Below are 25,926 nucleotides of genomic sequence, written 5' to 3'. Positions count from 1 at the left end.
ACGGTTCAGTATTTGAACACCATTTTATTTTAAAAATGGGAAGAAGAATGGATGTGGATGTGGAAGAGAGGAATTTGTCAGATCCTGAGCCACAGAAGGAGTTGGAGATATAGAAACAATGTAGACATTATAAAAGGGAGTATGGGGCACAATACAAGATCCCTGAGAACATCACCTGATAAGTTACTATACATCTCATGTTACTGTTTATCTAAGTAAGCCTTGCTATTTCTATGCTGGCTAATTGTTCTCTTCTTAATTAACCATACGAATAGTAGCACAATGGTCATATAATTAATTAATTAATTTTTACATAGTATTCACTTTACATCCCCCTTACTGTCCCCTCCCAGTCACCTCCTCCTAAGATCCTTTCCTCAGATCCTCTCCCCTCCTCTTCTCCTCTGAGAAGGTACCCCCATCCCTGGTATCCACCCACCCTGACACTTCTAGTCTCTGTGAGGCAAGGCACTTCCTCTCCCACTGAGTCAAAACAAGGCAGCCCAGCTAGAAGAACATATCCCACAGACAGGCAACAGTTTTGGGGATAGTGCCTGCTGTAGTTGTTTGGGACCCACATGGAAACAAAGCTGCACATCTGTTAAATATGTGTGGGGAGGCCTAGGTCCAGCCAGTGTATGTCCTTTGGTTGGTGGTTAAGACTCTGAGAGCCCCGGAGGTCCAGGTTAGTTTATTCTGTTGATCTTCCTGTGAAGTTCCTATCCCTTTAGGGGAGGCAACCCTTCCTCCTGTTCTTTCATAAGGGTCCTCAAGCTACATCGATTGTGTAGCTGTGGGTGTCTCCATCTGTCTGGGTCAGTTGGTGGTTGGAGCCTTTCATAAGACAGCCATACTAGACTCCTGTCTATGAGCAAAACAGAGTACCATTAATAGTGATAGGGAGTGGTGGTGCTTGTCTTCAATTGAGTCTGAAATTGAGTTTGTTATTGTTTGGCCATTACTTGAGTCTCTGCTCCATCGCCAGTCTGTGCATTTCTGTAGGCAGAATAAGTTTTGGGTCATAAGTTTTGTGGGGGCATTGATGTCTCTATTGCTTCACTGGGGTTCCTGACCGACAAGAGGCAGCCTCCCAGGGTCCATATTCTCAATGTGAGTCACAACTAAGGATACCCTCACTAATTCTTGGGTATCTCCCCCATCCCAGTATTCCATATCTTCTTGGAGATGCTCCAAACTACCACAACCTCCCAGTTTATCAGAGATTTTCATGCATGTTCATGGCCATCTGGACCTCCTCTCTGCCCCTCCCCACACAGGACTCTGACTTACCCAACTCCCATCTTGATCCCCTCTCCCACCTAATTTCCTCCCTCCATCTGTCTTTCAGGACCTTTCCATTCACCCTCCAAGTGAGACTCAAGGATCCTTGCTTATGCCCTCCTCCCTGTCCAGCCTCGTTGGGCTTGTAGAGTGTAGCTTGTGTATCTTGGACTTTATCCACTCACTAGTGAATACACAGATGTAGGTGTATCTTTGGTGCTCATGTGGAGGCCTGCTTTTATTAGAGCCTAAACTATTTACACACAGCTGGATGGTTATCTCACTTGTCTTCTCTCCCCTTTTGTATGTGTACCACAAAGAAGTCTCCTGCTTCTTTATTGACAGCAAGTGTAGAGCCATAGCTACAGTATAATTAAAACTGTAAAATATACCATATGCTATACAAATGACAGAATAGTGGTGATGATGATTTTTATTTAAATTGAACAACTTTATTTTAAAAAACAAAGATAAATGTACAGCTTTTAAGCATTTTTGCATAAAAGAATATGAATACATTTTTGTCAGTACTTGATTTTCTTTAAAGGTTTGATAGTGTGCATTAAAATCTTACTAGTTACAATGAGCATAAAGTACATGTAAAACAAGATGTAACCTGGAAATATTCAAAGTTTTCTTGGTGTGGAAAAATTAAGCATAATGGTTTTTCATTTTCTTTTTGGACTTTGTTTTTCCTGAAGTTCATATATTCTGTGAGTTGTTTCTGGGGTGTTCAGAGCTTTCTACAGTTAGTATCCAATTTTCAGTGACTGCATATTATGTCTGTTCTTTTGTGACTAGGTTATCCCACTCAGGATGATATTCTCTAGATCCATCCATTTTCTTAAGAATTTTATTAAGTCATTGTTTCTGATAGCTGAGTAGTACTCCATTGTGTAAATGTACCACAATTTTTGTATCCATTAATCTACTGGAGGAAATCTGGTTTCTTTCCAGCTTCTGGATATTATAAATAGAGCTCCTATGAACATTGTGGTGCATGTTTTTTTGTTGTATGTTGGAGCTTCTATGGGGTATATCCCCAGAAGTGGAATAACTGGGTCTTCAGGTAGTATTATGTTCAATTTTCTGAGGAATTGCCAGACTAATTTCCAGAGTGGTTGTACAAGTTTACAACCCCACCAACAGTGGAGAAGTGTTTCTCTTTCTTCACATCCTTGCAAGCATCTGCTGACATCTGAATTTTTGATCTTAGCCATTCTGACTTGTGTGAGGTGGAATCTCAGGATTGTTTTGATTTGCATTTCCCTGATAGCTAATGATGTCGAGCATTTCCTTAGATGCTTCTCAGCCTTTTGATATTGCTCAATTGAGAACTTTTTGTTTAGCTCTGTATACCATTTTGTAAATAGGGTTGTTTGATTCTCTGGTGTCTAACTTGTTGAGTCCTTTGTATACCTTGGATATTAGGCTTCTATCAGATGTGGGGTTAGTAAAGATCTTTTCCGAATCTGTTGGCTGCCATTTTGTTTTCTTGACAGTGTCCTTAGCCTTACAGAAACTTTGAAATCCCATTAAGTCCCATTTCTCAACATTTGACCTTAGTGTATAAGCCATTGGTGTTCTGTTCAGGAAATTTTCTCCTGTGCCTAAGGTTTTCCCTACTTTCTCTTTTAATTGTTTCAGTGAACCTGATTTAAAGTCGAAATCTTTGATCCACTTGCAATTGAGCTGTGTACAAGGAGATAAGAAAGGGTCTATTTTCATTGTTCTGCATGCTGAGTGCCACTGGACTAACACCATTTGTTGAAGAAGCTGTCCTTTTTCCAGTAAATGTTTATAGACCCTTTGTCAAAAAATAAATGACCATATATGTGACAGCTAATTTCTGGATCATCTATTCTATTCCATTGATCCACCTGCCTATCTCTGTACCAGTACCATGCAGTTTTTAGCACAATTGCCTTGTAATATAGCTTGAGGTCAGGGATGGTGATTCCCTCAGATGTTTTCTTGTTGTGGAGGATGGATTTTGCTATTCTAGGTCTTTTGTTATTCCAGATGAAACTGCACATTGCTCTTTCCAACCCTATGAAGAATTGGGTTGGAATATTGATTGGGATTGCATTGAATCTATAGATTGCTTTTGGTAAGATGGCCATTTTTACAATGTTGATCCTTCCAATCCATGAACATGGAAGATCTTTCCATTTTCTGAGATCTTCCTTGATACCCTTCTTTAGAGATTTGAAGTTCTTGCCATACAGTTCCTTCACTTGTTTAATTAGAGTCATATCAAGTTATTTCATATTGTTTGTGACTATTGAAAAGTATATCTTTTCCCTAATTTCTTTCTTCACATCTTTGTCCTTTGAGTAGAAGAATGCTACTGATTTGTTTGAGTTAATTTTATATCAAGCCACTTTGCTGATATTGATTATCAGCTGTAGAAGTTCTCCGGTGGAATTATTGGGGTCACTTACATACACTATCATGTCATCTGCACACAGTGATATTTTTACTTCTTCCTTTCCAATTTGTATTCCTTTGATTTCCTTTTGCTGTCTAATTGCTCTGGCCAGGATTTCCAATACTATGTTGAATAGGTAGGGGGAGAGTGGGCAGACTCATCTAGTCCCTAATTTTAGTGGGATTGCTTCATGTTTCTCACTGTTAAATTTGATGTTGGCTATTGGTTTGCTGTATATTGCTTTTATGATGTTTAGGTATAGGCATTAGATTTCTCTTATTTCCAAGACTTTTAATATGAAAGGGTATTGAATTTTATCAAATGTTTTCTCAGCATCTAGGGAGATGACCATATTGTCTTTGTCTTTGAGTTTGTTTATATGGTAGATTACATTGATGGATTTCTGTATATGAAACCATCCCTGTGTGCCAGGGATGAAGCTTACTTGATCATGGTGAATGATCATTTTGATGTGTTCTTTGATTCGGTTGGCAAGGATTTTGTTGACTATTTTTGCATCAATGTTCATAAGTGAGATTGGATTGAAGTTTTCTTTTTTTGTAGGGTCTTTGTGTAATATATGAACAAAAGTTTTTGTGGCCTTGAAAAATGAGTTAGGTAGTGTTCCATCTGAATCTATTTAGAAGAATAGTTTGGAGAGTATTGGTATTAGGTTGTCAATAAATGTCTGATAGAATTCTGCACTGAACCCATCTGAATCTAGGCTTTTTTTTTTTTTTTTTTTTTTTTTTTTTTTTTTTTTGGTTGGGAGGCTTTTGATGACTCCTTCTATTTCTTTATGGGATTATTTAGATGGTTTACTTGGTCCTGGTTTAACTTTAGTATCTGTTATCTATCTAGGAATTGATCCATTTGCTCCAGATTTTCCATCTTTGTTGAGTATACCCTTTTGTAGGAGGATCTGATGATTTGTTGAATTTCCTCAGTTTCAGGTGTTATGTCTCCACTTTCCTTTCTGATTTTGTTGATTTGGATACTCTCTCTTTGCCCTATGGTTAGTCTGGCTAAGGGTTTATCAATCTTGTTAATTTTCTCAAAGAACCAGCTCTTGGTTTTGTTGATTCTTCGAATGGTTCTTTCTGTTTCTATTTGGTCAATTTCTGCTCTGAATTTGATTATTTCTTGCAGTCTTCTCTTCTTGGGTGTATCTGCTTCCCTTTGTTCCAGAACTTTCAACTGTGTTGTCAACTTGCTAGTGTATGCTCTCTCCAGTTTCTTTTTGGAAGCACTCAGAGAGCTATGAATTTTCCTCTCAAATCTGCTTTCATTGCATCCCACAGGTTTGGGTATGTTGTGTTTTCATTTTAATTAAATCCTAGAAAATCCTTAATTTCTTTCTTTATTTCTTCTTTGACCATGCTATTGTTTAATAGAGCATTGTTTAGTTTCCATGTGTATATGGGCTTTTTGTTGTCTTTGTTGTTATTAAAGACCAGCCATAGACCATGGTGATCTGATAGGAAGCATGAGAGTATTTAAATTTTCTTTTATATATTGAGGCTTGTTTTGTGACTTATTATATGGTCAATTTTGGAGAAGGTGCTGTGAGGTGCTGAGAAGAAGGAGTATTCTTTTGTTTTAGGATAATATGTTCTGTAGATGTCTATCAATTCAAATTGGTTCATAACATCTTCTAGTTTCACTGTGTCCTTGTTCAGTGTCTGTTTCCATGATTTGTCCATTGATGAGAGTGGAGGGTTGAAGTCTCCCACTATTAATGTGTGGGGTTCAATATATTTTTTGAGCTTTAGTAGGGTTTCTTTTATGAATAAGGGTGCTCTTTTGTTTGGAGCATATATGATAAGTATTGAGAGTTTCTCCTGACAAATTTTTCCTCTAATGAGTAAAAAGTGTCCTTTCTTGTCTATTTTGATAACTTTTGTTTGAAAATCTACTTTAGCATATTATATTAGCATAGCCACTCTAGCTTGCTTCTTGGGGCCGTTTTATTGGAAGGTATTTTCCCAACCTTTTACTCTGAGATATTATCTGTCTTTGTCTTTGAGATGAGTTCCCTGTATGCAGCAAAATGCTGGATTCTGTTTATGTGTCCTGTCTGATAGCCTATATATTTCAATTGGAGAATTGAGTCCATTTATGTTAACAGATATTAACGAATATTTGTTGCTGTTTCCTGCTATTTTTGCTTTTAGAGGTAGAATTGTGCCTGTGTTTCTTTCTTCTTTAGGTTTTCTTGATTAGGTATTTTCTTGTTTTTACTAGGATGTAGTTTCCCTCCTTGTATTGGGTTTTGCACCTATAATTCATTGTATTATTGGGTTTGTGGTTAGATATTGTGTAAATTACTTTTGTCCTGGGATATCTTGGTCTCTCCATCTACGCTGATTGAGAGTTTTGCTGAATATAGCAGCTTGGGCTGACACTTGTTTTCTCTTAGGGTCTGCATGATGTTTGTCTATGCTCTTCTAGCTTTCATAGTCTCTGTTGAAAAGTCAGGTGTGATTCTGATTGGTCTGCCTTTAAATGTTACATGACCTTTTTCCCTTACTGCTCTTAGTATTCTTTCTTTGCTTTGGACACTTGGAGTTTTGACTATTATGTGTCTGGAGGAATTTCTTTTCTGGTCCAATCTATTTGGAGATCTGTAGCCTTCTTTCATGCTTGTGGTAATCTTATTCTTAATGGTAGCGAAGTTTTCTTCTACAATTTTATTGAAGATATTAACTGTGCCTCTTAGTTGATATTCTTCACCTTCTTCTATTTCTATTATCATAATATCCTATTATCATGGTTTTCTCTTTTCATTGTGTCATGGATCTCCTGTATATTTTGGGTTAGGACCTTTTTGGCTTTTGCATCTTCTCTGACTGTTTTTTCTATGTTTTCAATGTTGTATTCAGCCCCTGAGATTCTCTCTTCCATCTCTCGTAGTCTGTTGGAGAAGCTTGTATCTGTGACTCCTGATTTCTCTTTTAGGTTTTCTACCTCCAGGGTTGTCTCTTTTAGTGTTTTCTTTATTGTTTCCTTTTCCATTTTAAATTCCTTCTTCAATACCTTCATCTCTTTGTTTCCTCTACTTCTTTGATTTCTTTGAGAGTTCTTGTTTCCTCTTTATTTTTTTAAATGACTTTATTTTACAAAACAAAGATAAATGTACAGATTTTAAACATTTTTTTGCTTAAAATTATACCTTTTTTTCAGTACTGTTTTTTCTGACATTAAAATAATTTTTCACATAAAACCATGTGAATATATATTTTTTAGTCAGTACTTGATTTTTTTCAAGGGCCCGACAGTACGCACTGAAAACCCAATAGTTACAATAAGCGTAAAGTACATGCAAAACAAAATGAAACATGGAAATAGTCAAAGTCTTCCTGTTTGTAAATATATGTATATATTTTTTTTTTTTTTTTGTTTTCTTTGTTTCTTGGACTTCATACAGTCTGTGAGTTGTTCCTGGGGGAGTGCAAGCCTCTGGGGTTAGCATCCCACTATCAGTGACTGCATATTATGTCTGTTCTTTTGTGACTGGGTTATCTCACTCAGGATGATATTCTCTAGATGCAGCCATTTTCTTAAGAATTTGGTTAAGTCATTGTTTCTGGTGGCTGAGTAGTATTCCATTGTGTATATGTACCACAATTTTTGTATCCATTCATCTTCTGAAGGACATCTGGGTTCCTTCCAGCTTCTGGCTATTATAAATAGAGCCGCTATGAACATTGTGGTGCATATATCTTTGCCGTTCTTATCTCCTTGTACAAAGCTCAAGTGTAAGTGGATCAAAGATCTCCACATTAAACCAGATACACTGAAACTATTAGATGAGAAAGTAGGGAAAACCTTAGAACACATAGGTACAGGAGAAAATTTCCTGAACAAAACACCAATGGCTCAAGCTCTAAGGTCAAAGATTAACAAATGGGACTTAATGAGATTGCAAAGTTTCTGTAAGGCTAAAGACATCGTCAAGAAAACTAAATGGCAACCAACAGAATGGGAAAAGATCTTTACCAACACCACATCAGATAGAGGCCTAATATCCAAGGTGTACAAGGAACTCAAAAAGCTAGACACCAGAGAATCAAATAACCCTATTAAAAAATGGGGTACAGAGCTAAACAAAACGTTTTCAGTTGAGGAACACCGAATGGCCGAGAAACATCTGAGGAAGTGCTCGACATCCTTAGCCATCAGGGAAATGCAAATCAAAACAACCCTGAGATTCCACCTCACACCAGTCAGATTGGCCAAGATCCAAAACTCAGATGACAACAGATGCTGGCGAGGCTGCGGAGAAAGAGGAACACTTCTCCACTGTTGGTGGGGTTGGAAGCTAATACAACCACTCTGGAAATCTGTCTGGCGATACCTCAGAAAATTGGATATAGTACTACCTGAAGACCCAGCTATTCCACTTCTGGGCATATACCCCAGAGACACTTGTTTCCTCTTTAAATGCTTCTATTTCTTTTTGCTTTTCCTCCCTTTCTTGTTTAAGGATCTCTATCATCATCTTGAGGTATGATTTCGGGTCTGAGTCTTCTTTTTCTGGAGATTTTGGCATTCTGCTGTTTGCTTTGATGGGAGAGCTGGGTTCTGGTGTTGCCAGGTTGTCTTGATTTACCTTAGTTAAGTTATTTCACTTTCCTCTTGCCACCTTGTTGTCTGTGAATATAAGTGGTCTTGTTGTCAGTGATTGGTTCCTGTCTCTCTCATGTACCTGGCCTTTGTCCTTGGATCTCTGCTCTTCTATGTGGCAGATGGCCTGAGCATTTGTTCTGCACACATGGGCCCTCCTGGTGGATAAGGAGTCCCTATGGCAGATTTCCTGCTTCCCCAATCTATGGGAGGAGGACCTGCTTTCCACATGCTCAGCCCAGACCTCTCTGCACCCAGGCTATTCGCAGTGCAGTCTCACTAGGCCTGTGTCCCTGGATCTCTGCTGTTCCCATTGGCAGATGGCCTCAGCATTGGTTCCACATGCACGAGCCCTCTGGGTGGCAACTGAGTTCCTATTGCAGAGTTCCTGCTCCCCTGAACCACTGGCGTTGGGGGTTCTTTTTGTGCACTTGGTCCAGACCTCTCTGTGCCCTGGCTACTCCCACTGCAGTCTCACTAGGCCTGCATCCCTGGATCTCCAGATGATGGTGATTTAATAGTAATTATTTTAAAACATTTTAACATTCTCCAGATTAATGATTATAGTTCAAAACAAGTTTCTTTTTTAATTTAGGATAGGGAAACCCAAAATATATTTCAAAACATGTTATTCTTATATAGGCTATCATGACAAATCAAAGTAGGTACATATGATTTAAGTGGATATGTATTATGTATTGTTTTGTATATATCATAGTCATGAATTATTAATGGCATGACGCAGCATTAATGACTGCACTTATCTGAAAAAGATTGGAAACTTCTCTCTAGGGAATAGGAAATTGTTCTTAAGTGACATAACCCCCACATGACACCTTAGAGATGAAATGGAAATTTTTCTGTCTTCAGAACTTGAAAATAGCAAGCAACACAAATTGCCTTTATTTTATGGTTATACATTTATTTCTTTGATCCCTTATTTAATGACAAGTAAAAGAAACATACCTTTTCATTATAATTACCCTGTGACACCTAATTTCATTCTGAGCATTAGTATGAGAGTGGGGAGGATGGATTGACAGGTCCTCATAATAGATGTGTCCCCTTCCTTCATTGGTGGTTCTATTTGGACCAGATATCTACAGTTCCTTTTGTCATTCTTTATACATCAAGCTCACTCATCCATCTTCCCAAAAGATGGAAAATTGCATAAATGGGTTATTGGGTTATATTAGCGCTGATAGACTAGAAATGAGTATTACTTTTCAAAGTATGTATTATAGCTCATCAGAACTGATATGTTCTGATACGGTGAGAGCCCTGATCTCATAGGGAAAGGCTGCTCTCTTAGACAGAGTGTACCAAATGTGGAAGAAAAGTTCTTTCCTTCTGAAAACTATAGACTCTGGGAACACTAAATGGCATTTCTGCCTTCAGAATACTTGTTAAAGGTAATGCATAGTTCCTATCTTCTACAGTAGACACTTGAAAATACCTCTAACTTAAAAATAAGAACAAAAGAAGGGCATAAGAGATAGCTCAATGGTCAAGACCCCTGTTTGCTCTTCCAGGAACTCCAGGTTTGAACACCACCCTACACACACAGTGTCTCCCAGCTATAAATAACTATAGTTTTGGGGAATCTGACACATTTTGTGGTCTCTGCATACACCAGGAACAGACATAGTAGACAGACAATATTCATCCAAAACAACTACATATATAAAATTATAGAATATTTTTATACTATAATATCTTATGCTGTTACATCTAGTTACAAGATCACAGTTTGGGATCACCATAAACACATTTTTGATCATGCAGATTAAACTTGACTGCTCTCTCAAACCCTCCCGTTGTGAGACTATCTCCATTAGTAAATCCATAGATAATAGATAGGCCATCTTTAAGGGATAAAATACTTATTTTACTCCATGAACATCATAAAAAGCAGACCCAGCTTAATTTTTTTCAAACTTGGTTTAATCCTTTGAAGCACAGGGAGAAAAAAAAATAAATTTCTGAATTATTTGACACTTTTAAAGAAAATGTAAGAAAAGAAAACAGAATTAAATCTAACCAAATGTTTTCTTCTGATATACTCCATAATTTAATTTGGTAACAATATTAACAAAAAGTGAGATGAGAAAAGGCAAACCTACCTGTCATTAAGGTCCCCAAATATCATAAGGTTTGGGCCTGGAGTAGTGTTAATTACAGCTGGATCTAGTCCAGCACATAGCATGCTGAAGGAGACATTGGGAAGACTTTCCCTAGGGAGAAGTGAACAATTGTCAACTCATCTGAAATTAGGCATAGACCACAGATCAAAAAGAAAAGTTTCTATCTAACTCCCACTTGGTAAATGATGAATAGTTAATTGATGTTTCTGGACTATAGGTTAAAGAAAGGAAGAAGGAGCCTTGGTGAGTAAGGCCAGCTCCATCTTGAATAATTGATCCAAAAAATTTTATTCCTAGAAACCTTTGTGATCTATTCATAGGCAGCTTCCTTGAGGGTCTCCTTTTCACAGCAATTATTTGTTGTGTATATAACCTGTGGTTCTTATATAAGTCTTATAGGTTTGAGCTTTCAGATTGAGGGTTATTTCCTTTGCTTCATGAGTCTCCAAAGGCTTTCTCCTCCATACATCAGAGAATTCAGAGAAAATAATAATATAACAGAGGCTATAAAATGTGTTCAGTAAGTGTATAAACTGTATTTACACAAGGAGAGAAGAAGACTTCCAAGTACTATTATTGCACTTAAAATGTCTAGTGTCTGTGCTGATTGGCTTACCATGGGTCTATTTTGAATAGATGCACCAGGAACTTCCTTTATCTTCTCACCTCCTCAGTGTCCTCTCTTCCCATTGGACAACTGAATCGATAGGTTCCTTTGAAATGTATCTTCTCAGGAATATTACTCCTACTACAGTGAAGTCTGCTGATACTCCCTGGGATTCTATAAGACTGAATTCTGGAAATGTGCTAGAACAACAGCGGTGTTCTGTTGCAGCATCTAAAATGGGCTCTGTAAAGGAGGGATAATGGCATCCACATTGACAGCAAGGACATGATATACTGCAACCTGTGGGATAAAATGGCACAGTGGCACTAGACTGCCCAACCTTCCTTATAAAAGTGAGTAACTATCAGAAAGCTCCCATTATTACTTAACTCCTATTCATTTCTTTGTACTTCTCTGCTATGTTTATATAGTTTTGGGAGTGACAATGAGAAGACAGCTGCTTTCGCCTTTCATATTTGATCATGTCTCAATATAGCAAAGAAAAAGATTACAACACCACGGAATGACTAGATTTAAATACATACATTTACTGTAACAAAATTCTGACTTTGACTGCTCTGTTCTCACTGTCTTTAGAGTCCTTTTTGCTTTGATGATTTATTTTGCTTTAAATTGTGTGCATTTTCTAGACCGGTTTGTATACATATTTACCAATATATGTGGGTGCCTGTGCAGGCCCATAGAAGGTATCAAGTCCTCTGGAAGTACATTTATAGCTGGATATGAGCCATCTCATATGAGTACTAAGAAATATTAAAAACATTAGAAAGAGCAGTATATCTCTTCTGCATCATGAATTCACCATTTAATGTCTGGGCTTTTTCAATATCACCCTAGAGGCATACTCCATGCACACTCATACCTTCTTGGGATTAGAACTCCAATCAGAAATGGGGCTGAATCCCTGTTACTTTCTCCTTTATGACAAACAATTTAGATGCCAATAATCAGTCAGTATCTCTCTTATCATCCCCATGCCATGATGGGGTATCTCACTGAAACTACAGCACATTATGAGGTTGAGAACACATGCTTGTCTCTTCCCACGTGCATGCCTCTCATTCCTTAGGGAGCCATGGTTATGAAAATCTGTACCTTCAAGATTGACAGGGAAGTCTGTCAAAGGTGTATTATTTTGGATTCTAACTCACCACTTTCAAAGTTGGGCAATGTTGGCTAGGATGACCATCTTGCCAGGAAAGTTGCTGATAAATTTCAGAGCATACTTGTAGAAAGTCCTAGTAATGTTCCTTTTTATTCTGTAAGACTGTTCTCAGCTCATGTTCCTGTCACTCATACATCCATCTCTAAATCTTAAGATACTTGGACCATTATAGCATATGCATTGGACACTGAATGGAGGAGATTCAGAAGCTAAAGAATAAATAAATATATGATCCAGAGGCTTTCTGACTCTCATTAACTCCCTGGCCTCTGCACTGTCTTTGTCTTGATTCTTCCATGAAATGGTGTAATTAATTGTAACTCAACTCTCCAACTTCCATTCACAGAATATTGGCATAATCATTTCACTTTCAGTAAAATCAGCATATTCCATCACCAAATAGAAATCTAATTACATTCTATGGCTCCAGGCTGTGAAACTCAACTTTATATAACTTTTGACAGAACATACGTGAAGATGGTGTGAAATGGCTTCAGGCTCTTTTCCTCTAGTTAGCAATCAGAAGTTTCTTAATACAACCAATCATTTCTTGGTGGTTCGTAAGCTAATATTAATACCTATGCTAGGCCACTTATAGAATTTGTGTGATATGCCACAAATATTGCTGAATTTATATAACTACTTATGACTCAAGAGCTAATCTAATTATCAGTTTTATAGAAATCGTCAGAGAACAATGGGGGATTCTTAAAACTTATTTTCTTTTCCTTTTTGTCTGTGTGTGTTACTATCTATGGTTATGTATGAAAGTGTGTTCACACAAGAGTAAAGTTTGACATCAGACATCTTTTTCAGTTGCTAATCCCCAAATCAGAGAAAGAAATTGTGTCTCGCTGAATTCCCTGAACTCTGACTAACCAGGAACTCACTTTTTCATTGTGCAGGATGGTCATCATCAGAAGTTCCTCTGTCCTGACTTCCAATCAGTGAAATTATAGGCACAGACTGACACCCTATTTTTACATGGATGATGGAGCTCTAAATTCAGACCCGATTTCTGTGTAGCAAGCACCTTTTTGAATGAATCATTTCACCAGTCACAAATGTTTTTAATAGCACAAAATTATTTCTCATTATTTAAACAATTTATTTTCTAGAGTGATAAATTTTTTAAACAGCTGTTTTAGAATGTTCTACTGTGAGTTGCCTTTGTTTGTTTATGAGCACTACAGGCAGGCTGAAGTCTTTTGCTTGCATTCCTAGGAGTTTTAAAGGACCCACCATCTTGTGTACTTATTCATATTTATAATTGTTAAACACTGAGCTCCAGTATTTGTATGTCAAAATTTAAAGGCTTCATTGAAAACCTATGTTGAGTAACTACACACATATTAATTAACTTTAGGTTTCAATATCATCCCCCTGAAATAGTAAGAATTATGTGATCTCGTGAATATTTTTTGACTAGAATTTACAAGAATATTGTTCTGTCTCAAAGTAAACAAATAATACTTGAAAATCTGTATCTGATAAAAATTGTTTCTTACCTTAATATTTTCATTTACTATTTTTAAGAAAAATGTATCAATTTCAGCTCATTGATTTTGCAAAGTTTAATAGAGTATCATAGAACATGTGGTAAATGACGTAGTCTTGTTTTGAAAAATGCATCTGAAACTCAAGTCTGTGACATCATCATCATTATCACTATCATCATCACAATAATCATCATTCATTTTATTCTTATGGGGAATTTAATACCACTAAAATATCATAACGAAAGATACAGATCTTAGCTTGGTGTGCAGTAAGGTTTGAGATAACTGGATTGAGCTACCTACTTGCCATTTAGTTATCTAAATAACAAAATATGGCTCTATAGTTAATGCAGCACTCAGTAATTTTCCTAGACTGAAGTTTGATAGAAGAACTCTAGTTAGTATCTCTGTTCTCCAAGAGAAACGCTGAAGTTTTAGACCCATGCATACTGGCATCTTCTTCATAGATGGTGTCAACTAGGAACAGTGAAGGTAAAAACTGAAAGAACGAGAAAGACAAAAGGCAGGTAATACTTCTATGTCAAATAATATTTAATTTAAGAAATGAACAGATTAGAGGCACATTGTCTGCTACTTTCTCCCTCCCTCCAGCACTCAAACAACTTCTCTCTCCAAAGCATAATCAGCTGTGTTGGTGACTACTGGCATACAATAATGATATTTTTAAAAGGGACCCAAAGCCATTTCTTAATTGAAACTCTATGTTCTACATAATTGAATTGCTTCAGATGCAAATAGTGAAATAGACAGCAACACCTTGGACTCCCTAAAGCCCTCTGGGAAGGACAGTAAATGCAGGGGAGTCTTTATTTTGCAATTAGCCAGGTAAGTGAGTGCAGGGTAATGGACAGCTCCCTGGCCACTGACTGAAGGAGCTCCAGTTAATGCATTGACACAAAGCTCTGTGGTTGTGAAGTCTTTAAACTGGAGATCAATAAGAAGGGGGATCCGTTTAAATGCTTTCCTTGGCAAAGTCTTTAAACTGCAGGAAAGCCAGAAATACCTTAGCTAGAAGGAGAATTGCAGTGGCTGGCCATCCTGTGTGGTGTGGATATAACTATATCCTTTGTCATTCATGAGTTATCTTTCTCTGCTCTCCCTCTGCCAGACACACTGAGCCCTCAACTCCCTTGACTGAGACAGAAGAGCTAAGCTAACAGCAAAATTAGCTAAGGATGAAAAAGAAAAGTGATCAAGGAAAGCATGACCAGCTGTGGATTCTGAATTTTAATTAGGCTTACCTGATGAACTATAAATAGGTGGGGAGATGGATGGGTAAAAAGAATGGGGAGGGAGGGAAAGAGAGAACGAGAGACAGACACACACAGAGAGAAACAGAGTTATAGAGATAGAAAAAGGCAGGGAGGCAGAGAGATACAGAGACACAGACAGATAGGAAAGACAGAGTCAGAGAGAGACAAACAAAAAGAGAAGCAAATGTTTGATTAATTTTATTTTATGTATTTTACAGATTTGGGGTTTTCCATTTAACTAGCTCTGCTGAGCATAAGACTCTAGGCTCATTGCAAAATGTGTGTTTTCCTTTTGAAGAGGGTTTCCAGTGCTGTTTTGATTCACACTAATTGGATTATCATTACTGAATTAAACAGTTTATATATATGCTTCAGAGCTATTTTTTTCTCCTACAGAGTTTGCATAAATGAATGTCCAAATATTCCCCCAAGATGCTAACAGCAGACCAATCTGAATGGTACAAATTGAAGTTCAAGTTTCCTTATTTTTGCTTACTTACATCTTTAATCTTTTAATCAACCACTGTTGTTTTTTCAATCAAATAGATATTTGAACAATAAATATTGATTCCTCAGTTAATATGCATTTGTCTTGGTATTTGTTTAGCAAGCATTTTGCATCAAGCACTGAGCTAGGTGTTATGAATAGAGATACAAAAAAGACACATTTTGTGTTCAATGGAAGCCAATTGGCTAGAAGCAGAAAGTATCATGAGATGGTGTTCTGGTGGCTGAGAGGTAATGGTACTTACTGTGCAAGGAAGATGACTTGGTTTTCACTCCCCCACACTGAAGAAATTAACCAGATATCATTATGCATGCCCGTTACACCAACATTGGATGGTAGGTAGACATTAGTATCATGGGAGTTCTCTGGCCCGACCAAGTAGATGAAATGGTAAAGTTCCATGAGAGTCTCTGTCTTATAGGTGAGAGATAGAAGAAGACAGTCAGCACCTTTCTCTTGTACCCACATGTGCATAGCTGTATATTTATGAACACAACACACACACACACACACACACACACACACACACACACACACACACACACTCACCACATAGAAGAGAAATAAAATGCAAGCTTTGAAAGTTTTGTATGGGGATAAGAAAAGAAAATATATAGCTGAGAATAAACCAAGAAGAAAAATAATTATGACATAAAACTCAGATTTTAATGAACATGGCCAGTGCAAAAGGGCATAGAATTGTTGGAAATTTTACTTAAGAAGACTTTACAAAAGAAAGTATGAATTGCTTTCAAAAGCCCCATGACTACATATTAACAATGTTAATTTTAATTGATTACTTTTGGCATTGTGGGGTCCAATATTGTACTCTAAGTTAGGAAGGCCATAGCAGCATGTGTTGACAGTTGGCTGATGGGTGCTAATGTATATGCTATTATGAGAGTCTGGTAGTGACTGTCAAAAATCACACACACACACACACAAATGATCAAAGACATGTTTAGGAGAGTAAATCTGGGGCCTAGAAAGGTGGCTTAGTGGTTAAAGACATTTGCTATTCTTGCAGAAGACCTGAGTTCAGTTCTGAACAGCCGTGGGGCAGCTCCCAGTCACCAATAACTGCATTTTTAGAGCAATCCTACTCCCTCTTCTGGTCTGCACTGGCTACTATACACATGTGATATACACACATATACACATATATGCGATGCACACCCATAAAAGAAATAAATACTTCAAAAGCTCTACTTGTTTAGTCATTTTTGTTTATTGTTTGTTGTATTTTTTTTCTTTTGGATAGGGTCTTTTGTAGTTCAATGTTCCCTGTGAACTCTTTCTCTTGTTAGGACTGGTGTTAACTATTGATCCGATTGCATTTACTACTAGAATGCTGATCTTACCTGTGGGTACCACATACTTAGTTCATGCCAAGCTGGAGATTGCACCTGCAGCGGATTCATCTTGCACAGGCTTGATGAGGTTTCCCTCAGCTTAGTGATGCTTGGGGATACAAACCCAGAGCATCTCTTGATTTGTTGAACTTGGAGCATCAAATCTGTAAAAGTTGCAAAGATAGATTACATATCACATATTTAATTGAGAACATTGAGAACAGTAACAACAACAAAACAACACAAGATGGGAGGCATTTTCTCATAGAATCTGGTTGAGGTCTAACAGGTAGTTAAAGCATAAGATGGTATTACATGGGGCTTAGTATATTGAAAAGATGCCAAATGATAGAGATAATGACTCAAGAATCAGGTGATTAGTTTCCGGGTTCATTAGTTTGATAGACAGAAGAACTGATAGTTTTAACAACACCGTTATACAAAGAAATATGTTATAATAAGACTTGAAAGGGTGCATTTTGAGTAAATCTTTGAGGTCCCTGAAGAAATAAAGGAGGTAATAAAGGCTGCCTGAAGTTGTCAGGTTGAAGGAAAGCCGACAGAGATGGCTTATAAGATACCCCGAGAGGACTGGTTAAAGATGCATCATGCTGTGAGAAATTGCATAAGGATTTAAAAATCACACTGAAATTAGATTGCGGAAATATTATTAAAGATATGATACTGCTCCCTTATACAGAAGTTTGACAGGAACAGATCCTAATGTGAAGTGAATAGAAGATAAGGAACAGGAAAGTTTCCGAGAATGTTAGTTACGAAGGAGAGAAAACTAAGAAGTAGAAGAGGGGAAATGGAGAGTGGAGGAGCTGTTACTTCACTAACCTTTGTATCTTACAAAATTCAAAACATTCAATGGTGCATATAATAAGATATGATTAGAATTATACATTTATTATGACTATGAATTAAATTAGTTACTTATGGATATATATTATATCTATCAATTATATATGTATCTATAATTTAAACAATGCCAATAGAAAGATGTAAATTTGTTTTTATTCAAAGTAGCAATTTTATTTTACAGCAAATGTTTATTAATTGTAAGACATCATATGTAATTTTTTTTATTAATGTAAGTCTTTCCACATCATTGCTCCTCTCTGTTGTACAAATCTAATGTGATTCTATCAGGAAGATTATAGATTTTGACAATCTCTTGGGTTTTCACTATTACTTCTCCAAATGGCTGTGTCGTGCCATCATTTTACATTTTTGTGTTTACTCCCTTGAATTCAATCCCAGAAGGCAAAATTTAAAAAGAGAGTAAGCTTATTCAGCAGTGAGTCTCTGAGATGTCAATTACATTAACACAAAGTATAAAGTCTTGGTGATAAAGGATAAAAGAATATCTGAATTCTAATACATTTTAATTCAGCTACATACATTGATTTTTTTTTTACAAATCATGAATATTTGATTAAATATTAACATTGATAAATGAGACAGTAGTAAGTGTCACTTAAACTAACGCTGGCAATTTGATCTAGTTTTCTGGCTCCTTCTTACTGGTCTGGCTTCAGCTGCCTCCGCTGACCTGCACTGAACTTCTTGAACCCAATACTCAACTCACACCCACTGAACTCACTGTGTTGACTCACAATGAGCTGACTGCATTACTGTAGGTGACCTCCCTTTCTCTCTGTTGTCCTCAAAGCTGGGCATCTTTTGTCTCTCACTTACCTTGTTAAATCTGTCTCTCATTCTACACTTTGTCTGCCCCTCAATTAGAAACCACTTTCAAATATGGCTGCTTCTTTCTACAAAATGATTATACCATAAAGGTACATACTAAGGCCATGTCTGCATTGCTGCCCGAGGGCTTAAAGGTGTGTGGATCATCTGCATTCCAGCTGGATCCAAACTTTGGAAGTCATCCATTGCCACAGTAGCCACGTCACTAGATTAAAATTCCTCTACATGTTGGGATATTTATTTTTTTTATTGAAACACTTCGTTTTTAACAAGAAAAGACAGCTGAGAATAAGGATGTCTTCCTTGTGTGAAATTATTGGTTACATTGAAGCTTTACATACACCTTACCCAGGATGTATTTTACCCCAGCAATTAATTCTATCTAAAGATCCAAAGAAGAAATAACATAATGAAATTCTGGAAGATCACCTAAGGCAGATTCCTCATAAAATACTCCTTACATTGTTTACATTGGCACAGACAAAAGGAACTGTTTTTTTTTTTTTTTTCCTTGATGCATTAATGTGTTGGTGAGCAGCTAGACTTGAAAATTTTTACTTCCCATATTTCCTCACAGCCATTCTTCAGCAACTGAGAAATTCAATTATATAAAAAAAGATGCATTTGAGCCTTTCATAATTGGGTAGCATCTACTCCTATTGCCCATAGATTTCCAATTATATTAAAAATATGTATTTGCCTGCTCTACTTGATGATATATATTAATGTCTATTGTGTCAGGGGATCAGAAAAGAGAGCATTCTATTCTATCCAATGCTGAGAAGGATTTTTCTTTTGTTGAAGAAGAAATGATAAACAATACATAATGAATCAGCAGATCTGCTTCTTAGATGCTGATAGGCGAGTTGAGACATAAGATTACATTTTACCCAGTCTTTCATAAGTATCGATTACAAAATCCTATCAGAAAATAAAGCATCACATAGTTTTTCATTTCCAACACAGATTTGACATAACATTAGATATAAGCAGTTGTCATTAAAAACATGTCAAACATTCCACAAAGAGCACTGAATGTCTTTCTCATTTTTGCTTATACAAATGCATGATTTACATTTAGAAATATAGAACATGAGGTCAAAGTTTTACTTTTATTTTGGAAATGAAATGAATACCACTGATTAATTCAGTAGCAGGGCTCTGAAAAGCAAAATTAAGCCAAGTCCTTTGAATCTTCATATTGCTGATCTCCAGTAAGTGATCTTTTTATATTTTTTGATCGTGGAGAATTCCATACACATGTATAGTGGTGTCTGTTTCCTTTTGCCTCTTATGTTGTCTCACTACTTCCATATTCTCATTCACAAAACTCTTTCTCAACTTTTTGTATGTTTTTTTCTGACAACTCACTAAGTCCAGTTAATGCTTTTCTCCTCATTCATGGGTGTAGAGCCACCCACTGGAGCACATGAAAAATATACCAGGAGCTCTCTCTTCAAAGAGAACAATTCTCCTTCCTGCAGCAGCTACCAACTGCCACTGGTCCCTTACTAAAAGCATGAGGTATGAAGATCTCCCCTATCCACAGGGTGGGGTTAGAGTGGCTGCATCGATCTAGTTAGGGCGAATGCAGCTGCAGGGGCTGTCATATTTGATTGTGACAGATGTGTCTTGTTCCAGTAGGGAGCATTTCACAACACTGCCTTCACCCTTCCGCTCTTAAGTTCTTCCTGTCTATTCTTCAGCAACTTTTCTCCATAGTTGGTGGTGTTTGGGCCACTGGTGAAAACTGCCTTGCCCAGGTAGGGAGTATATGGGGTTCAGGCCCCCCAGACAAGACCAGAGAAGACTTGTTGGTAAATGTGTCAAACTCATTGCAGATTGCAACCTTACTTAGAAGGCTTTCCCCACAAAGTATTGTAGGAGAAAAGAATTGATTCTTCAATTTAAAAAGAAAGAATATTAAAAATATGTATAATTCTCCTGTTCCTTTCATTTTGCCCCTCTAACATATAAATAAGTTAGTCTTGCCATTATAATAGTGGTTTGAAAAGCCAAGGCATTTAAAAGACCATTACAGCTGAAAGAGGTTTAGTTGTGGGAACTTGGCAGAAGAGGCTTCTGGGAACTCCATAGCTTAATATTTTGCATTTCGCAATCTAGAGAGGAAAACGTGAACAAAATTCTACCCATGATAAAGTCGTAAGATTGCCAGAGATCCCAATAACTTCTCAAGAAAATGCCAGCTGGCTTTTGAAAAATATCTTCACCTCCCAGGAAGCTGTATCATGTAGGGCTGATTTGTTCCACTGTCTGTTCTGGGTAAATGTAAGTTTCCAGGGTACAAGCAGATCCTTTAATTTACTTATGATCAGTGGTTGCTCTTATTATATAAGGGTAGATGTTTTTTTCAGATTCCATCTGGTCAGAAAATTCTGAAATATTTAATGACTAGCCAGACACACACAGATACAGACAGATCAACCAATAGTCAGACAGATAGACACACACATACTTATAGAGAGCATACAATCAGATATACCCTACCTTTAATCCATATAGTTTTTTTGTGTGTGTTTTGATTGTAGCTTTAGATATTTATATTTTTTCTTGAAGAATTTAATTAAATTACAGACAAATGTTACTTCTTTTTTAAAAAATTGTTTTCTTTTAACATGGTTTGCAACAATGCATCACAGATATGTTGTCTAGTTTGGTGTCATGCTAGGATCTGAAGCTTCAAAATATTATTACATCAGCAAGTCCAGTGCCTGATAAAGGCTTGTCTAATATGTCCTTTTCAGAAATCAACAATCTCAGAGTCTCTCCTGGAGAGAGAGAGGGATCCTTTTTCACTGGTCCCTACAGATATCAGCTTTACTCATAGCTGTTCTTCTCTCAGGACCCCTGAAGAGTCATTGCTATACACTTTCATCTTGGAGAATAAAGTTTCACCATATGAAAATGTTGGCTCATACCCATCACATGTCGCGACTTTATGCTTTGATTATTTTCTTTAGCTTCCTTTCTTAATTTCTTCCTTTTTGTTTTTAATCTTTACAAGATATTTTTTGTTTTATTTAACTTTTCTACATGTTACACTGGTATTTGGTAGTTATTGTGAAGCTTGGATTTCATGGTTATAAAAATTGATCAGGTTAATAGTTTGAATTTAAAAAAAATATAAACCCTATTTTCTCCTCTAGTACTTTTGTTTCCATATCAAAAATCATGTTTTATTTTTGAATTCATTATTATATTTTATAAGTTAATGTCATTTTAAGGAGAAATTATTTTTTATTTTAATTAATTGATTATTTAATTACTGTGGGGTGTGTGTATGTGTGTGTGTATGTGTGCATATGTGTGAGTGTATGAGTGTGTGTGAGTGTGTGTGTGTATATGTGTGAATGTGTGTGTTTGTGTGTGTGTGTGAACCATGTATGCACATACCACACACCTGTGGAGATAAAACAACTTGCAGGAGGGCTTTATTTCTTCTTTCAATTTGTGGAACCCAGAGATTGACCCTGGCTCCTTAGGCTTGGCAGCAAGCCTTTTTATCTTTAAGGTCATATAGTCAGTCTAGTGACAGCTATTTTTATTATTGTTTGCTAATTTTTTCTTATACCAAATGGAAACATATTTGTGTATCACTCATACAGTATTACACTCGTCTCTTCCCATCAATACATTTACTCTTAGAGTGAGCCTGATAAACATATTTGCTTTACTGCTGCCATATATGTGTGCCCTTTATTCCAATATAAAATATTATTCTAACATTTCTAGTAACACATGCCATTATCTTCTTGACTTGATTTTTTTAAGATCATTCTAGACATAGTATTCTTTGTCAGTTTTTTAACATAAATACTTTCAATGTATCCCACGAACCCCTTCTCTCCTTAAATGTAAGTGGTAATCAAATGTATATCCTTTAAACGAATTGCTTATGATTATGAGTGTATGTACACCTGTATGCACATGACAAGGAAAGCCAGAAAAAAAGCATCAATTTCAGGAAGCTGTGGTAACAATAAGTTTTAAGCAACTAAATGCCATATGAGCTTCGATCCTCTGAAGGAACAGTGTGCATCTTAAGTGCTCAACTATCTTTAGAGCCCCAGAAAACTTGCATTCTAGTAGACACTCCTGTGTGCACATTGCTTTTCTCTTAATTTGGTACATTCTGGCGTTGACATTGAAATGTTTTAACATATCATCTCTCAGTAAGCAGTTTCTGTTCCTCCTGGATATACCCTTCATTCTCCCCAAACCTGAAAATCCAGTTTCTTCCTCGGATTTCAGAGGGGTTTCCATTCCTTCTTCTCATGGGTCTCTCCTCTGTCTCCCCCTTTCCTCCTGGAATGGAACGGTGCATCACTGGTGAGATTCCAAGGGACATTTGTGCTTATTTATTAATTTCAATGTTTCTTTGTAAAATTTATCATCCCAACTTCCAGTGACATTTCATCCTCTTTAATCATTGCTTCTCCTACTTGATCAAACCTTCAGTTGAACATCTGTACAAAATCTCTCAGTCCATGAAGTATGCACTTCAAATCCAAAGTTATTGTTAAAGGTTGTCATTTTCTTCAGCTCCTCCTTTGCTAATGTATCACTTATTTCTGTGTTTGATGAGCACTTTCTCAATGGTTCTTTTGAATTATTTATGAGATAACTCACATGTGTTTGGAGACTGTTTCCTCATGTTTGTTTTGTTTCCTTCCTTTGGATATATTCCTTCTTTCACTACATGTTATAACTTTTAATTTTGAGCCACGAGTTTGATGAGAAATAGTCTTCTCTGCTGGTCATTTTAGACCAACCTCGGAGATCTTCACCAATAAGGAGATCTTCACCAATCAGCTCATACTTAAATCCGGGGAAGTGGGTCTGATCTTTTCCTGATGCGTAGTGTTTTTTCTAGTCTTGTGCATGTAGTTTCTCAATTGCAAAAGTGTCACTTTCCTATGTAAAAAGGTTCGACTATGTTTTGCCCATCTGTTATCTGTTTGTGGCAATGTGGGTTCTCTGGAACTGTCACAAATGCTGTGGCCCCCTTTTAGTGACTGACCTCAGGACCAACAAATACTTTGATCCTTCTCGGTCACAGAAGGATAGAATTTAACACCCAAGATATTCCCTTCACAAGCTGAGTATGGTAAGCTCCTTCTATTCTTCTCTGGCCTTCCATAAGAGAAGCTAGAATAACAGAAATTATGTCTAACCTATGTTTGTCTTTCTTTCTTTCTTCCTTTCTTCCTTTCTTTCTTTCTTTCTTTCTTTCTTTCTTTCTTTCTTTCTTTCTTTCTTTCTTTCTTTCTTTTTTGATGTGTGGTTAATTGTTCTGTGATGTCCTAAGTGTCTACCCATATTACTTTGCCTTCATTGGAACTAGATATCCACCTTGCGCTAGATCCTTGTCAGTACTTACCTAAGTTTGTTTCTTCTGTTGTGATAAAACATAAACAAATCAACTTGGGGAGGAAAGGGTTCATGTTAACTAGTTTGCGTACGGAGGACATCAGGGCAGGAACTGGAAGCAAGAAGCTAAGTTGAAGCAGAAAATATGGAGGAGTTCAACTTACTGGCTTGTTTCACAGACTTGTTTAGTTTACTTTCCTTATGCAGCTCAAACACACCTGACCATGAGTGGCACCCGCTAAAGTGGGGTACCCCCCCATATCAATCAGAAATCAATAAGATGCTCTATAGTCTTGCTCAAAGGCCAATTTTATGGAAAATTTTTCTTAGTTGACATCCCCTCTTCTCAGATAACCCAAGCTTGTGATACATAGACAGAAAAGGAACAACCAGTAGAGCACCTTGTTTCAGTCTCACAAAGAGGCGACACAAGATGCTGGTCCTGGATGCTGCTCTAGCTTTCTTTGCCCTTCCCACATGGAAAATATTAACTTGTCCATTTCCTTTCAATTGTTACATATATGGCTTAGGGATTGGAGAAACATGTTAAAATGACACAGTGATTTCTTTTCATCTCACGTTGGAAGTTCTTGTTTGTAGCCTTTTGCTAAACACTATTACCAACTATCTGATTTTAGAAGATTCATAGTGCCTTTGCTGATAAGTCATTGAAGCCATGGAAGAGACATGGGGACCCAGCAACTAGGCCAAGTTGCTGATATCACTGTCCATTTTCATAAATTTATTATCTTAAGATCTGTCTTCCTACTATGAGAAAATAAGGCATGAAATATTATATTTGGAGGTTCAGTAAACAAAATTCCGTGATCTTTGCTATAATTAGTAGAAGATTTTTTTAACATGATAATGATATTTTAAATAATAATAATAACAATGGAGAGAGGGAAGAAGCTAAAGAGGAAGGGAGGAAAGAAGATGTGAAGAATCAGGAAAACTAGATATAAGTAAATGTAAGAGAACTCAACTTCAATGTCCAGCGAAACTTCCAGGTCACCCTGCCTTAGTATTATTATACGTGCTACAAACTTACCAATAAACTGTACACAGTCATAGAAAAGATGCTGCTACCTGCTTTTTATTTATTGATTACTTTGTGTTTGTTGGATTTGATTTAAATACAAAATAAGTAGAAGGGATTTTTATACAGATATTTAAAAAATCATATAAACCATTTGTGTTCAGTATATTTGGGGAGAGATTCATATGTGATTACTGTATTTATATGCCCTGTTTTTTTTCTCACCAACTCCCCTCATGGACCCCATACCACCTTACCATTAATAATCTCTTTTTAAACCATTATTGTTACATCTCTCTCTCTCTCTCTCTCTCTCTCTCTCTCTCTCTCTCTCTCTCTCTCTCTCTCTCTCTCTCTCTCTATCATCTATGACCTAGTAAAATCATTTAATATTATGTGTGTACGTATGTGTATCTGTGTGTATGTTTTCTGTTTTCTATGTGTATGTCTTTGTGTGTATCTAGAATTGAGCACTAGGGCTTAGAAAAACTATCAGGAGTCTTGTGCATAGTGTATACTGATTTTCCATCTCATAAGGGTCATTTATTGCTTTAAGCTCTTCATTTGCTGCTGGAATCTTGATTAAAAATGTTATAGATTTTTCTATGCCCAAAGTAATCAGTGAATTATGTGGAACATACTTGTATTTTTTTTTCCTTAGTGTTAGAAATATTAACATGTAGATCTTGTCTTAAATTATATTGATGTATTCCTCTTTTGAAGTGTTGAAACAAAACAGGCCACACATGAATGCATCTGTCTGGCAAATTTGGAGACACACTGTCAGGAAAGCAATGAGACTTTCCTGATATTTGGGAAATTGAAGTTCATTTCAACTTCATTAATAGGGTACACTTAGATGTTGTTGGGTA

General features: G+C 36.7%; 1 protein-coding gene across 1 annotated transcript in view; it reads left to right on the top strand.

Moving 5' to 3' along the window:
• The window catches only part of LRRTM4 (leucine rich repeat transmembrane neuronal 4), a gene marked incomplete at both ends in the record, with an annotated part of 738,349 nt that overhangs the window by 547,248 nt on the left and 165,175 nt on the right, over positions 1-25,926 (top strand). The window lies entirely within an intron of this gene.

The sequence above is a fragment of the Micromys minutus genome, assembly GCF_963924665.1.
Source record: "Micromys minutus genome assembly, chromosome: 18".
Lineage (NCBI taxonomy): Eukaryota > Metazoa > Chordata > Mammalia > Rodentia > Muridae > Micromys > Micromys minutus.
The sequence above is the reverse complement of the archived record's forward strand: the minus strand, read 5'-3'. Positions and strand labels throughout refer to the sequence as shown.